Source organism: Oncorhynchus clarkii, chromosome 3 (assembly GCF_045791955.1).
Source record: "Oncorhynchus clarkii lewisi isolate Uvic-CL-2024 chromosome 3, UVic_Ocla_1.0, whole genome shotgun sequence".
Taxonomy (NCBI): Eukaryota; Metazoa; Chordata; class Actinopteri; order Salmoniformes; family Salmonidae; genus Oncorhynchus; species Oncorhynchus clarkii.
In genome coordinates, this window is record NC_092149.1 from 52,806,083 (window position 1) to 52,820,758 (window position 14,676).

Genomic DNA, 14,676 nt, shown 5'->3' on the forward strand with positions numbered 1-14,676 from the left:
AGGTGGATTGTATTTATCATCATTAGTCATTTAGGTCAACATTGGATCATTCAGAGATCCTCACTGAACTTCTGGAGAGAGTTTGCTGCACTGTAAAGGGCCTGAATAATTTTGCACGCCCAATTTTTCAGTTTTTGATTTGTTAAAAAAGTTTGAAATATCCAATAAATGTCGTTCCACTTCATGATTGTGTCCCACTTGTTGTTGATTCTTCACAAAAAAATACAGTTTTATATCTTTATGTTTGAAGCCTGAAATGTGGCAAAAGGTCGCAAAGTTCAAGGGGGCCGAATACTTTCGCAAGGCACTGTATTAGTGACATACACTAGACACCTGATAATACCTGATCTCTCTCACACTGTACGCAACAGTTGAAAAACCAGTAGAGAAACGAACAACTGAAATACTGAAGTATTTACAGTAAACGCCGGCGGTTTGTGCAATTCCTGCATCGAGGCACTTTGGGGCATTTCTCTGAGGCTTGTGTGTTGTAAACACGTGTTCTACATTGCACTGAAAATAACTCTGGGTTCCTCACACTGTGTGGTAGTGATTGTTGCAGTCGTAAGTCAGACTGTCTGATAGGAGTGGAGCTGAAGCTTTGAAAGCCCTCCTGACATTGTCTGGGGTGCAACACTACTATTTACAGAGGCAGCCATGCGGCCACTATTCAAAGCTTCTTTATGTAAAGTGGCTCACTTTCAAATTCAAAACAAAGGCAAAGGACAGCTCAAACTCCACCAATTACCCCAATTTGGTTGACAGTAATTTATTTGGAAATAGCCAAAAGTAATAGAATGCTTCTTTTCATACAGATTAGTATGTTTTGAAACTCTGACATGCTAATTCCATACAAGACGGGCAAACTAATTAGAAATTCGCAAACAGAGCAAAGTGTACTGTAGCACAAACTAATTCCATTAAAGAGGGCCTTGTTAAATCTAGGCCTAATTGGAAAATGCTCTAATCCTATACCTAAATAATGCTTTGAACTGAAGAGTTGTGCTTAGTCCAGTAGCCTATCCCTTCGTGACTTTCAAAGTCCAATTTGACAAAATGAACAGATTTTCGGACACAAAAATAAAACAAAAAAACAAACAGGGACTTCAAACACAAACAGTGGGGACAAAATTGTTTACAGCTGCGATGGGCGATTAGAATGCAGTCAGTGTGACCAAACACTTACTGCTGAAGGATCCTCAATTCTGTGACATCACGGCTCTGCAAGCTGAAACAGAAGAAGACAACAGTCGGCCTAATTGCTTTATTTTATTGATTTATTCATTCTCCATAATTCCTGCCTGAGAGCAATATGAAAAAAAATAAAACATGCTAATTCGAATGGGTTTAGGCCTTGAGGGGGAATACCTTATCCATTCTAACATCAACAGGGAATCAAAGCCCTGCTGCAGCAGCTTTGCATTATGGACCGATCAAACAAAACAAAAGGCTGGTGTATTTCAAATATGACAACAAAAATCAGCTACAATTGGAATATAGCCATATCTAACCCAAAACTGCTAGTCTAACTAGTTTGAGTCAAATTGATGACTAAGTAGTCTACAATATTTCACATCTAGACAGATCCTCCTATTTGTACTCAAATGAGTGTCTGTCTCAAGTCCAGCAGCTGTTTGTCAGCCAGTGCAGTGGATTGAGAGAACGCTTGCGACATGCTGGTGGTGTCTCTCCTCTCACGTTGCTGGAGGAGTCATGTCACACTGGTGTGGAGCTCAACACCGTAAGGCAGATCTCAGCACATCCACAAATCGCGCACCCCTTCTCTCCCCTCCACCAACACGCATATCATCCTGGGAGATTTGGATCACCAGAAACAACAGCACTTGCAGAAGCACTCCCAGACATTTCTGGCAAGACAGCAAATTTCTTGTATTTCATTACACATTTCCATCTGGGTTCGTTTCAATTGGAATGTGAAGGAAACGAGGGCTGCGGCAGTTTAACACCCGGTGTCAGCAGCAGACTTAAGCACACATGATTTACAGCCTCGACGCATCACTCAAATTCCCCTAGTCCACCACGCAATCTGTCTACAGGACGACTACGGCTTCACAACGGAGCCAAGGGAAACAGACATGACTAGTGTTCATACAACAGACTATTATAGCAGCACAAACAATTGACTGTCAGCAATAGATCCAACGTCAATGTAAGCGATCACGTCAACGTTATGACAACGATCATCATTAAAAAAAGACAGCCTATAAAATCAACAATGTACTGAATGAGGTCTTTATAAAATCAGACTACTCATTTTGTTTTCGTCATAGAGGAGATGAACATAAAGGGTTTCTATTCTATTTGTTCAGCGCTCCAGGAGTGGAGTCTAAAACTCAAGACAGGGTACAGATGAAGCAAGCAAGTATGGGCACAGATTCCTAGGCCTGGCCTACCTATGATTTATCTGAACACCTGCCTGTAACATATAAACTCAAACAAGTCATTCTCCTGCTGCACTTGATTAGGCCTAACTTGCTTTTTGGACAATCCTCTCTAGGAACTGTTCTCAGTGAGCACTGTTTACTGAGCGAGGCAAACAGGATGCTGTTAAAAACTACACTTGTGCCATTTCAGCTCAGGAGGCCATTTGCTCTCAGTCATCGTAATCTTGCTACGACTGCTGCTGCGGGCCATGCCATTTCCCTATCCTAGCAAATGCTTTGCTCAAAATGGCTTCAAGCCAATTACTGGTATCTAAGGAGTGTCTCCATCTTTATTCACTCAAAGGATGGGTATCAATTACACACTAATTAGAAAGACACGCCTCCTCCTGCTACAGCTTAGTAACAAATCCATCCTGATTCACCCGGTGTTGATAGAAGACAGAGTATTTTCTCCTCCTGTTTAGCATAACCTAAAACTACCAGTACTTTAACAGGATCTTAGGTTACACACCATATAGCCTAACCTGGTAATAAAGTTTTGACTAGCTGTAAACTCAGAGAAGATGATAGTTGATAACCCGTATGTTGTCCCTTTACGGTGAGGTTTACGGAGATTAAAAGCAGATGAAGAAGAAAACGTTGGCGAAAGCACATGTTAAACTCATGTTGTCCTATGGTCTACGGAGGAAGAAAATGTAGGCTAACGAATTGGATCAAGGCCTGGGTCTAAGCTGTCCAAGATCCCCCATACATGGCATTAAATTGTTGGTTAAGGGCTTGTAATTAAGTATTTCACGGTAAGGTAACACCTGTTGTATTTGGCGCATGTGACAAATACAATTTGATCGGTTTCAATGTTGGTTAAGAAAATCAATATAAATAGCCTACAGGCCAACACTGAGGCACATTGGAAAAGGTTTAGCCTACATACAACAGCATGGGCTGACTAAAGAACGCCTCATCACAGAGTAACAAGTGGACACAGATTCTACGGCCCAGCCAGCAACAGATCTAAACCACTCATTACACTGTGTAGCATGATCAAACCAGCAGGGCTGTACAGCTGTAATGGTTTCCAAATGCTGCAACAACAAACAAAATCATTTCTCACAGTGTCACCTGGACAAACCCTTCCCTGCCATGCTGGCTCTGGTCTAAAACATGACCGGAGAGAGAACATGAGATCTTATTATCTTTTGAGACAGAATCAGAGGAAATAGACCCAAATGATAACCGGTTTGGATCCTTGGTTGTGTGGCGTTCCCAGGACAGCAACAGGATTCAAATCCACTTGAGGAACGCTGAGATGTTCTGACAAGAGGGAGTGCCGTTGCATCCCCAAGCGCCGAAAATGGTAGGGCAGAGAGAAATTAGTTGCTTCCTAAAAAATGCCGGTGCGCCTGCCTGTATGTTTAAATTAGCTCTAAATATTTGGATTACACCGGGGAGCTCTCCCAGAGGATTTGCGATAGCCTCGAGGAGCCGTTTCTATCTCCACACAACTCACACATCAATAACAACCTTTGCAAAGTGCAATTAATACACTATTTAGCCCTCCCCACAACAGACAGGCTCTTCCTGCAACTCCATCTGTGCCATTTTGTGGTTTGAACAACACAGAGGGCGAGCAGGAGATGGATATTATCTCTTTTCTCTGATGTTTCATCCAGCGCTGGGAGCGTAAAAGGTCACTCCCCGGCCTCAAATAAAAGGTATTTTCCCAGTAGTTCCTTTTGAACTGCTTGGGCTGAACCTTCTCATGTTACGAATTGCCGTCTTTCCGTGGCATCACTTAAAGAAGAGAGACAATAGCATGAAACTTACCTTGAGAGAAAGCTCAACAACAGTAATGAGTAATAAAAAAAAACAGCTATGTTCCAGGTTTCCTTTTCCCATCCTCTCCACACAGCTGTGATGGATTACAGAGTTTCAGCGTTTATTAGGGAGTTCAGCGGAAAACCGTTTTGTCTGTCAAACTAACAGTGGCTTAACGTCTTCAGGTCATTTTCCAACCGCAAACATGTAGGTCTATCGCCATACCTGGTCACAACTTGTAACACTTTCCTTTCCTGACAACTTAATCTTGTGTCTTCACCTGATGAGCAGCACTAGCAGAAATGAGGAATAGCCTAATAATCCCGCCTACTGTAGTGTAGTAGGCCCACATGTCGTGAGACATCTCCATGCTCATACAAATAATTCCTGATAATCCACTCCTTCCACACACTGGGGATCATTTTAAACCATTCAGCTAAAACAGGTTCCTGCAGTTGGCGCCATGATCCAATAAAGCCGTTTAGGCTACTAACTAAATAAACTGAACAAGTATTGTTAACATGGAAAAGTGTCCGGAAGAGTTGTAATGGAGGCTAAATGGGAATGGAGCAGCATCGTTCTAAATGCACAAATGTCATTTGTCTTTCCTACAATCATGTGGAGTGGCAGGGTCCTTTTCCCTCCTTCCCCCTCCTGCATCTTGGAAGACATTAAGCAGAGCTTGAATCAACAAAGAAGAATGTATCCAATGTTGGTTTCTACTGACCCACATTCACAACTGTTTTCCCCTTTTCCTTGTAATTTCATGCAGTGTTCGATAAATGTAATATTTAAAGCTGCAATATGTAACTTTTTGGGAGACCTGACTAAATACACATAGAAATGTGAGTTATAGATCTGTCACTCATTGAAAGCAAGTCTAAGAAGCAGTAGATCTGTTCTATGTATGTTATTTCTATGCTTCCCGTTCTTAAGTTTCATTTTTGAGTCTTAATTTCAGTTCTGCACACCAGCTTCAAACAGATGAAAACAACATTTTTGGGGTATAGAAAATATATTTCACAGCAGTTTAGATGGTACAATGATTCTCTAGACTATACATGCTTGTTTTATCACAAACTGAAATTTGCAATTTTAGAAACCAGGAAATGGCGGAGTGATTTCCGCACAGTTTATCTTTAAAACCGTGGCTGCAGCAGACCTGCTAGCACAGCTAAAATGGCAAGCCTTTGTGGCAGTAGTGACCGATTTTAAATGCATGAAGATCAATAAATAAAATGGGGCACTGCTGAAACACAATCTTGGTGTGTGAGTGGAATGGGTTATAACAGCCAGTGAACGTCTTCACTCATACTGCAACCAGCTGTCCTGAATTATGAATACATACGTAGCATTGAGAGGCTAGATAATAAGGATCATATCACCTCCACCTTAACCGACACCCTAGACCCACTGCAGTTTGCATACCGCCCCAATAGATCCATGGATGAGGCAATCGCCATCGCACTGCCCTACCCCATCTGGACAAGAGGAATAACTATCTAAGAATGCTGTTCATTGACTACAGCTCAGCCTTCAACACCATAGTACCCTCCAAGCTCATCATTAAGCTTGGGGCCCTGGGTCTGAAACCCACCCGGTGCAACTGGGTCCTGGACTTCCTGACGTGCTGAAGGTAGGAAACAACACCTCCACTACGCTGATCCTCAACACAGGGGCCCCAACACAAAGCCCCACAAGGGTGCGTGCTCAGACCCCTCCTGTACTCCTTGTTCACCCATGAACGCCTCCAACTCAATCATTGAGTTTGCAGACGACACAACAGCGGTAGGGCTGAATACCAACAACGAGACAGCCAACAGGGAGGTGGTGAAAGCCCTGGCGGAATGGTGCCAGAAAAATAACCTCTCCCTCAACAAAATGAAGGTGCTGATTGTGGACTTCAGGAGACAGAGGGAGCAAGCCCCCACCCACAGGGCCGCAACGGAGAAGGTGAAAAGCTCCAAGTTCATCGGCGTACACATTACTGACAATCTGAAATGGTTCACCCAAACAGACAGTGTGGTGAAGGCGGCGCACCAGCGCCTCTTCAACCTCAGGAGGCTGAAGAAATTCAGCTTGGCCCCTAAGACCCTCACAAACTTTTACAAATGCACCATTGAGAGCATCCTGTCAAGCTGTATCACTGCCTGGTATGACAACTGCACCGTCCGCAACCGCAGGGCTCCCCAAAGGGTGGTGCGGTCTGCCCATGCATCACCGGGGGCACACTGCCTGCCCTCCAGGACATCTACAGCACCCAATGTCACAGGGAGGCCAAAAAGCTCATCAAGGACCTCAGCCATCCGAGCCACGACCTGTTCACCCCACAAAGCCCCCTCAAAGCCATCAGACTGTAGCCATCACTAGCCATCACTAGCCTGCCTGCACTCAGTACCCTGCTCTGAACATAGTCACTGTCACTAGTCGGCTACCACCCGGTTCCTCAACCCTGCAACTTAGAGGCTGCTGCTCTATGTACATAGACATGGAACACTGGCCACTTTAATAATACATACTGTTTTACTAATTTCATATGTATTCTAAACTAGGCCATCCTATTCAACTATTGCTGTACATATATTTTTCTATCCTAAGTACTCTTCATTCTATTCACCAAATCCCAGAGCCCTCTCTGGCCTCAAATACCAGCAGTTTAAATGTGTACTACAGTACATGCAATTTCGGCTAAGGATGCAAATAGCAGTAAGCAGCCAAACAAAACGGGCCTAACTATTGGCATTTCAAACATGGAGCTCATTATCACAGCAGGGAACTTCAATCATTGGAGCATCTCTGCTTCAGCTAAAACATGACAACCATCTCCAGGAGCGGAAAAATAAACCAGAAGGGAAAATGTGTAATCTCCCAGTCCCTGACATATTCCTAATAAACGACCCTGCCTAATGTTTCTCCGGATCAGCCAATCAGAATGTGTCAACCCTGACCTACAAAAGGACTCACGTCAAGCCTTAAATTATTTTATTTTATTATGAAAACAAAAAGAGGACATTGAATTATACAGTATTAACCTCCATGGTTTGCATACAAAGACAACCTTAGATTTATTTATGCCTGTGTTAACAGCCTCGCCATGCTGTTCTTTACAGTGAACCGGCTGCCAATTTGATGAACCTCTCAGCCCTCAGCAGGAGTTCAGCGTCTTTGATTAATGAGTGCAAGCTTGTGAAAAAGGGTACGAACAGGAGGGACAGGGGAAAGAAATGGTGTGAAAACGCACAATTGCCAGTCCTCCATCAGGACGGCTGCCATAATTACTGATGGGTTTAGTTCATCCTTTGAGGAGAGCCAAAACACACTTGGGCCCCTTTCACATCCCACCAAAAGATAGAAAAGAGGCTGGCCCCCCCAGCCTTGTTAATAGCCTCACACTCAAGATGGCAATGGTGACTATTCACAGAGAGAAGCTACTAAATCACAACAACCTCATTTAGCCTAATACGGCTAGAGATTGCTATATTAACCCCAGTAAGCAAAATAAAACATTTACCCACGTTTGTGAAAAACTCTTTAATCTTGACCGTTCGGAAGACCAAGTTGGAAAAAAATGGAGTACTCATACTAACCGTGACGTGAATGGAGTATATAGTATGCTTATTGGTCATAGTTAGTATGCCAAAATGTTCCCAGATGTCGTACTAAATTCAACAAAATACGAAGTACATGACACTATTTCCATACTTTTCGGGCCCCTAATGCAATTCTTCAGAAAATGGGCATGGCTTCACAACATTTTCAGATTGAAAGAAAATGGCGGAAAATATGCAGCCGAAGTCCGATGAGACCGGATACAAATTAATTGACCTGTCGTAACCGGCCGCGACCGGGAGGTCCGTGGGGCGACGCACAATTGGCCTAGCGTCGCCCGGGTTAGGGAGGGCTTGGTCGGTAGGGGTGTCCTTGTCTCATCGCGCACCAGCGACTCCTGTGGCGGGCTGGGCGCAGTGTGCGCTAACCAAGGTGGCCAGGTGCACGGTGTTTCCTCCGGCGCATTGGTGCGGCTGGCTTCAGGGTTGGATGCATGCTGTGTTAAGAAGCAGTGCATCTTGGTTGGGTTGTGTATCGGAGGACGCGTGACTTTCAACCTTCGTCTCTCCCGAGCCCGTACGGGAGTTGTAGCGATGAGACAAGACAGTAGCTACTACAACAATTGGATACCACGAAATTGGGGAGAAAAAGGGGTAAAAATTCAAAAAAAAAAAAAAAAAAAAAAAAACAATTAATTGACAAAATAATGACAAAAGTTAAGAAAATGTTGAGCAATTTAATAAAGTATCTACTTTTCAAATAAGTTACACGTTATGTTAGCGTAGCTAACAAATTGTCAGCTATCTTTACGAACCGCGTAGCATTACAGCAGTATGTACCGGTATGCTAGTTACCTAACGTAAGTTGGATACTAATACATCAAACGTGCCAGGCAGTATATTAACTATCTGCTATCTAACCAACGTTTATTGACTACAGTAACTGAAAAGGTTGCTAGATCGAACCCTTGAGCTGCCATGGTAAAACTCTGCCGTTCTGCCCCAGAACAACCCACTGTTCCTAGTCATTGTAAATACGAATGTTCTTAACTGACTTGCCTAGTTAAATAAAAGGTCAAAATAAATATTTAAATTCTTAGCTAAGTGGTATAGTTATTGTGCGTTTCAATGGACATTGTTAATTCTGGCTATCTACTCCGATTTCAGAGCACTCTCGTTGAATATGGCCGGTGTGAGTAAACGTTAGTAAAATAAAGAATCTAAAATTGTTGCCAGCAGCACAGTTAGTCACCAACACACTGGATAACATGAAAACAGCCTAACCAGCTCTGCTAAGGCAAGTAAAATGGTCAGAGTGGAGGTGATCACTCATTTGTGTCTGGAAGTAGCTAGCCAACGTTAGCCAGTTAGCTTGGGGGCTTGACTGCCGTTGAACGCTTGGATCAACCATGGCGTGCTCTTCGGCCAGAGCGTCTAGTGTGCGCTCTAAACACTCCAAGAGCGAAACTCTCTGAATTTACAAATGCCCAGAGCGCACTCTGGCACTGCAGATTGAATTTACAAACACACCTGAAATCGTAAAATGTTTAGCTAGTCATTTGTTTTGCTAACAAGCTAGCATAGCAACAGCATCAACTTCCAGTAGACAGGCGAAGCTCTAGTACGCTCAACTGAAATTATATCGTTAGTTTACAGTATACTAAAATGAACTGATAATTAGTACATACTAAGTATGTAGTATACAGTATGTTTGTATGAGTATTCAAACCCAGATCTTCAGTTTTATCTTGGAAATTCAGATTGAATCTTATTTTTTGGGTAGATTAGGCTGACTTAATGCTGTCATCAGTATTAGGACATCTAATATGTAAACAAGCATTTCGCTACACTCGCATTAACATCTGCTAACCATGTGTATGTGACAAATAAAATTTGATTTGATTTTTACCCTAAACAAATTCTGAATGTTTTACATTCTGGTACAGGCTATATTGTGCTGTTTAGTCTGCTTGAGCCTAGCCTAAGTTAAAAACAAACCTCATATATGCAAATTAGTCTACCAGTTACACTAACTAACCTTTTGAAGCTAAATCATGAATGTACTTATGTGTTGTGCATAATAGCATACTTTTACAATAAGCTACATATTACACTCCATGCAAGGAATAGGCTAGACTGTACCCAAGTGGATGAATAGCTGGAAATAATGATTGAGCTGAAAATAAACTGTATTAATCACACCATTGGGCACTTAGCATTTAAAAGTGCTGTTTCAAGCAATTTAGCAACCGTGAGCTACTGATGAGATTTTCCATCCTTGAAGGACCCTACGATATTCCAAACATTCAAATGCTCCACTGCTGTTTTTCTTAATGCTAAAGCTCACATCCGGAGCCGGTGATTTGTTGCAATGCATTATTGTTCCCTCGTTCTGAGATTGTTTTCGAGAACATGAGCTCGGAATAAATATGAGGCAAATTCAGTGACCTTCCAGCGTTGTATCTGGTTATTGGTTGATTCATTGGCAGTTACTGGAGGCATGAATAACACATCAAGGCTGTAATCTGATTTATTTTGCTTCCTTGGCTGGAATGGCTGCTTGAGCCATTTAAATGACGGACCTTAAGGGGAATAATGTTTGCCGTTTCACTTAGACTGTGAGCAATAGTTAATTGACTATCAATTAACTATTTACAAAGGCCAATCAATTCCGCTGTAGAACCAGTGGAAAAAGCAGAGCAGTGTCAAAGGAAAAACCGATGTAACATGTGGAATCAATGGTCCTAACAAACAATCATGTTCTGAATGCAGTCTAGTTGAAGTGATACTAAAACATTCAAAAACGCATGACAAGGACTGCGGCTTGTTGTATTTAACACTTGTTTTCTCAGGTTATACATTACCTACGCCTATTCTTCATTTTCTTAGGGAACGAGCAGAATATTTTATTTTCCTCACAGAGCAAGCGGTAAAGCTTCCTAGGACACCAATGTTCGCTTTGTAGCATCTACAGGTGAAACATTCTGGAGTGTTAAAGGAGACCAGGGTAAGGCCAAAATGTCAACTTTAATTATTGCTCACTTATGCTTTTAGATACAAATGTCAAATATATGTCAACAATCCTTCCTCCAAAGGACTATTCTATAGATTACATTTAGTTGAAATCCCCCAAATCATGGTATTTTGTGTATCTTGCTTTCGTGAAGAATCCCTCAATAGGCATTTGTAACCAGAGTTGAAACTGAGTGTCTGCACGTCTCTGCACTGCTTGTGTGTGTGTGCGTGTGTGTGTGCGTGTGTGTGTGTAAATACATTTGTGTGTGTGTAGTGGGGGTTCAATTAATAACCACCAATGATATGTATTAACCCATCATTGATTTCCACCGTTGATTACCTACTAGCATATCTCAACAAAATTATGCAGATGTCAAGTCGATGCATCATAGGGAAGTGGAAGGCATTCCCATAAGAGAAAAACCACACATCAGGATATTTGGCTAAACATTTGCTCCTTTACATTTAAGCTATGCAGTGAATATCCAAACAAAGAAATGGGAGGTGGGGCAATTAGCACTTAGAGCAGAGGCATTCTGCTCTCAGAAGAACACAATTTTGGGGGTAGGCAGCATTCAAAGAATTCCCTGAATGAACCACAGATTGGCAGAGTCAAAGACCAGTATTGCCTAGTGCTGGTACAATATCAGGTTCATTTTCGGACAGTGGCGTGAATAAGACAAAATGTTAGGAGTGACATACACAACAATATGCTGTATATGATGTCTGGACTGCTCATACATTTGTAGCGCATTAGCCTGCCTAGGAAATCTATTCAATCAAATGGCATAAGTTCTGAAAGTAACAACCCTTTACACACACAACCTTTACACACATATCACATTAAAGATTCTGAATTTTAACTGATACGTTTTCCTTCCCTTAATATTGAAAATGAAAATCAGTCCAATAAGTCAAACATTGAGAATACTCAACCCCACCACCTGTCACCCTTCAAAATGACAAGCCATTTTAGGTCAGTGTGCCTTTGCATTGTTTAAACCTTCTCTTCATGAAAAAACAATACTTAGACACATGAAACCAATAGCCTCAGTCATTTAGAAAGTTAGACAGAATGAAATGTTATCACAACTTCAGTTGACGTCATGTATCGTCCTCGTGAAACATTTGATCACTTTTGGTGTTTAATTAATAAGCATTCCGGATCTTTGAAATGAAAAGAGTGGGTGGATTAAATTGCCCAAGATGGCGAGTGGCTTGTTGTTTAGAGGGCAGACAAATGGTGCACGTTGTAATAAACAAAGGGATACATTTAATAAACTCTGCTGGGCTGCAGTTGCTTTTCTTTATACGAAGCCATACAAAAAGATAAGAGGTAAGGAGCTTCGGACCCAAGCAGTGGACTGGCTGACACGGATGGGATTTCCACGAACACCTCCAAACATATTGTCCGAACATTAGATACAACACAAATAAGCAACAGCGAAATAATGTAATATGTGACTTAAATTAGGTTTACTCAATGAAGAGCAGACTTTGGCATCTTCAGCTCAATACACACTGAACAGACCTTTTCTCAGCATTCGCACTCTTTCCACATAACTTGCCTGCAACATCGTTTAAAAAAATTCAAATTAACACTTCCTAGTGATTATAAAACCTAGCCGACACCAAATGCATTTATCTGTGACATACATTCAATGATAGCTTGTTTTACTCCGTGTTTAAAAAAAAAAAAAAAGGTCAGTCAAGCCGCACCAGCGACGGACACAAAGACGAGAATCGCTAGCTAACCAGCAAGCTGACACTGACAGTCACCGACTCAGTCTACGCCGTAAAAAAGTGATAGAAATATACGTGAATCTCGCCATTAAGTTAGCAACTAGTTAAAGTAACTAAAACCCGAGTGCTGGTATTGTCGATACATTTACAAGTTATCATTCTTGACAAGTTTGTAGCAACCTGCTCCACTCAGGATAGGTTACATGATAAAGGGCAAGCTGCTGGACAGCGTCGATAGAACTAGGTGCTAGCTAGCTAGCCAGAAATCGAGCTAACAAGCGTTGAAATCTCTAGCGAAATTGCAAACTGAACGTCGTTATGAACGATAACGTAAGCTAACTTCCCACTACAAAACATAAGAAAACTCACCTAATTTCCGTCACTTTATGTATCCTCCTTCGCGTCAGTTACTATGTAAGAATAGCGTTATGTTCCCCCAGATTTGCGTTGTTTGCGGACAATGCCAGGAGATTATAAAGAACGAAATTGGGCTGTAATTGAGTGTGTGTGTTAGTTAGGCTACTACTATACGGCAGATTGAAGGAGACTCTTCTCAAGGTTTGTTCAGCTTCACTTCAAGGCACAAAAGTGACGTCAGCTAAAAGCTCCAACAATGCAAACTTTTGTCTGATTAATTAACTTAATTCATTGCTAGAAATGACTGTAAACAGATACCAGACTATGCATCTGGCAGGTATTGTTTTATTCAACCTGGAAGCAATCTATGATTGATATTGCGTTTCAACAAAATGCTGGATTCAGGAGTCTGGGGGGGAAAATCAAATAAATCAAGTGAGCAACACATCACATGTAGGCTAAATAAACTGGTTTGGGGGTAATTGTGGTAAACTAATAAAGGTATATGCTGAGGATGAATGTGGAATACAGTGGTGGGAAAACTGGGAAAATATATGGATGGCAGTGTATATACACTGATTATGTATTTGTACATTAGGTCATTGCAATTATGTAACAATGCATAATTAATCTAACAATACGTGAAAAGATTACACAAACACTTTTTTTTTTAATCTGTGGGTGAACACTGTTTTTGTCTTGGGACCATACAATATGTGATAAATTAAAAAGGTACACCTTGAAAGACTACATTATCACAGATCCATTTGAATATGTGAACCATTGGTCTTTTGATTAAGTGTCTTAGGATAATTTGCAGTTAATACAGAAAGTCTTATCTGTTAGCACATCTACTAGAGTTGGGCAAAGACTGCCATCTGTGCCTAATTGTGTTTTTTCTTTCTTTGATCAGACATCTGCAACAGGCTGAGCGGAGACCTTGTGACCTAGTCAGGGGGATGCAAAATATTACATTCAACAAACACTGTGAAAATGTAGATAGTTTATGTAGGTACTGTTCATTGAATCATCAAATTGACAGGGGGGGTGGAGGTAAAACAAATATGTTTGTGGTTCAATTTAACTAGAGTGCATATAAGAACACATTTTAGATTTGGGAAAAAACAAACATGTTTTAACGCTTTTATGAGACATAGGCTACATTTAATCACCAAATCCTTCAATTTAATTGTTGATATGTTGCTTTTAGACAGATAGCAAAATATTCAGAGCGTGCAGAAATTAGCAGCGAAAGCTTTGTGACTGTTCAAGGGAGCAAAATGCTTTTGAATTAAGGGAACTGTGGCTTTTACCTAAGCAAATTGTACATGCACTAGAAGTAATTGTATACACTAATTAAGAAATAAAGTCACTCTTGTATTATGTGGGGGGAGAAAGCGTATTCAGCATTGTGAATTTTAAACAGGTTTATTTGCTTGTTCACCATCCTTGGCCTCATTGATTTCCCCCCTTCCTCTGGGTCAGTAAAGACACTACATTCAGACGTCCTTAACTGGATAAAACAAGCTTGCCTGGATCGACAGAGATGGTGGGAGAAGAAAAATGATTTGATGAATTTGTCATTTTAATTGTATTGGATAATCCTCATTAGGGACAGCGAGTGATGAAAGAGCTCAAAGCTGCATCAAGAGGCTTCACTGGCCAGGCCTTTTCACATGCAATGAAAATGTCAGCCTTTACTCGGTCATTTGTAACTCAATAAGTGCAAGTCCAATGAGTGCAATGCAAGCACCCGGGTGGGGGGGGGGGGGGGGGGGCAAACAGTCTGTGTC

The 14,676-nt window shown here is 41.6% G+C and overlaps 1 protein-coding gene across 1 annotated transcript in view; it reads right to left on the reverse strand.

Annotated features, from left to right (window-relative positions):
- LOC139397385 (bromodomain adjacent to zinc finger domain protein 2B-like) overlaps positions 1-13,065 on the reverse strand; it is a 99,173-nt gene extending 86,108 nt beyond the window's left edge. Inside the window, exons 1-2 of the mRNA XM_071144136.1 lie at positions 12,896-13,065; positions 1,187-1,228 (exon numbers count right to left, since the gene is read on the reverse strand). The gene's annotated coding sequence lies outside the window, so the exon portion shown is untranslated. The remainder of the gene's footprint in view (positions 1-1,186; positions 1,229-12,895) is intronic.
- Between the last annotated feature and the right edge of the window lie 1,611 nt (positions 13,066-14,676).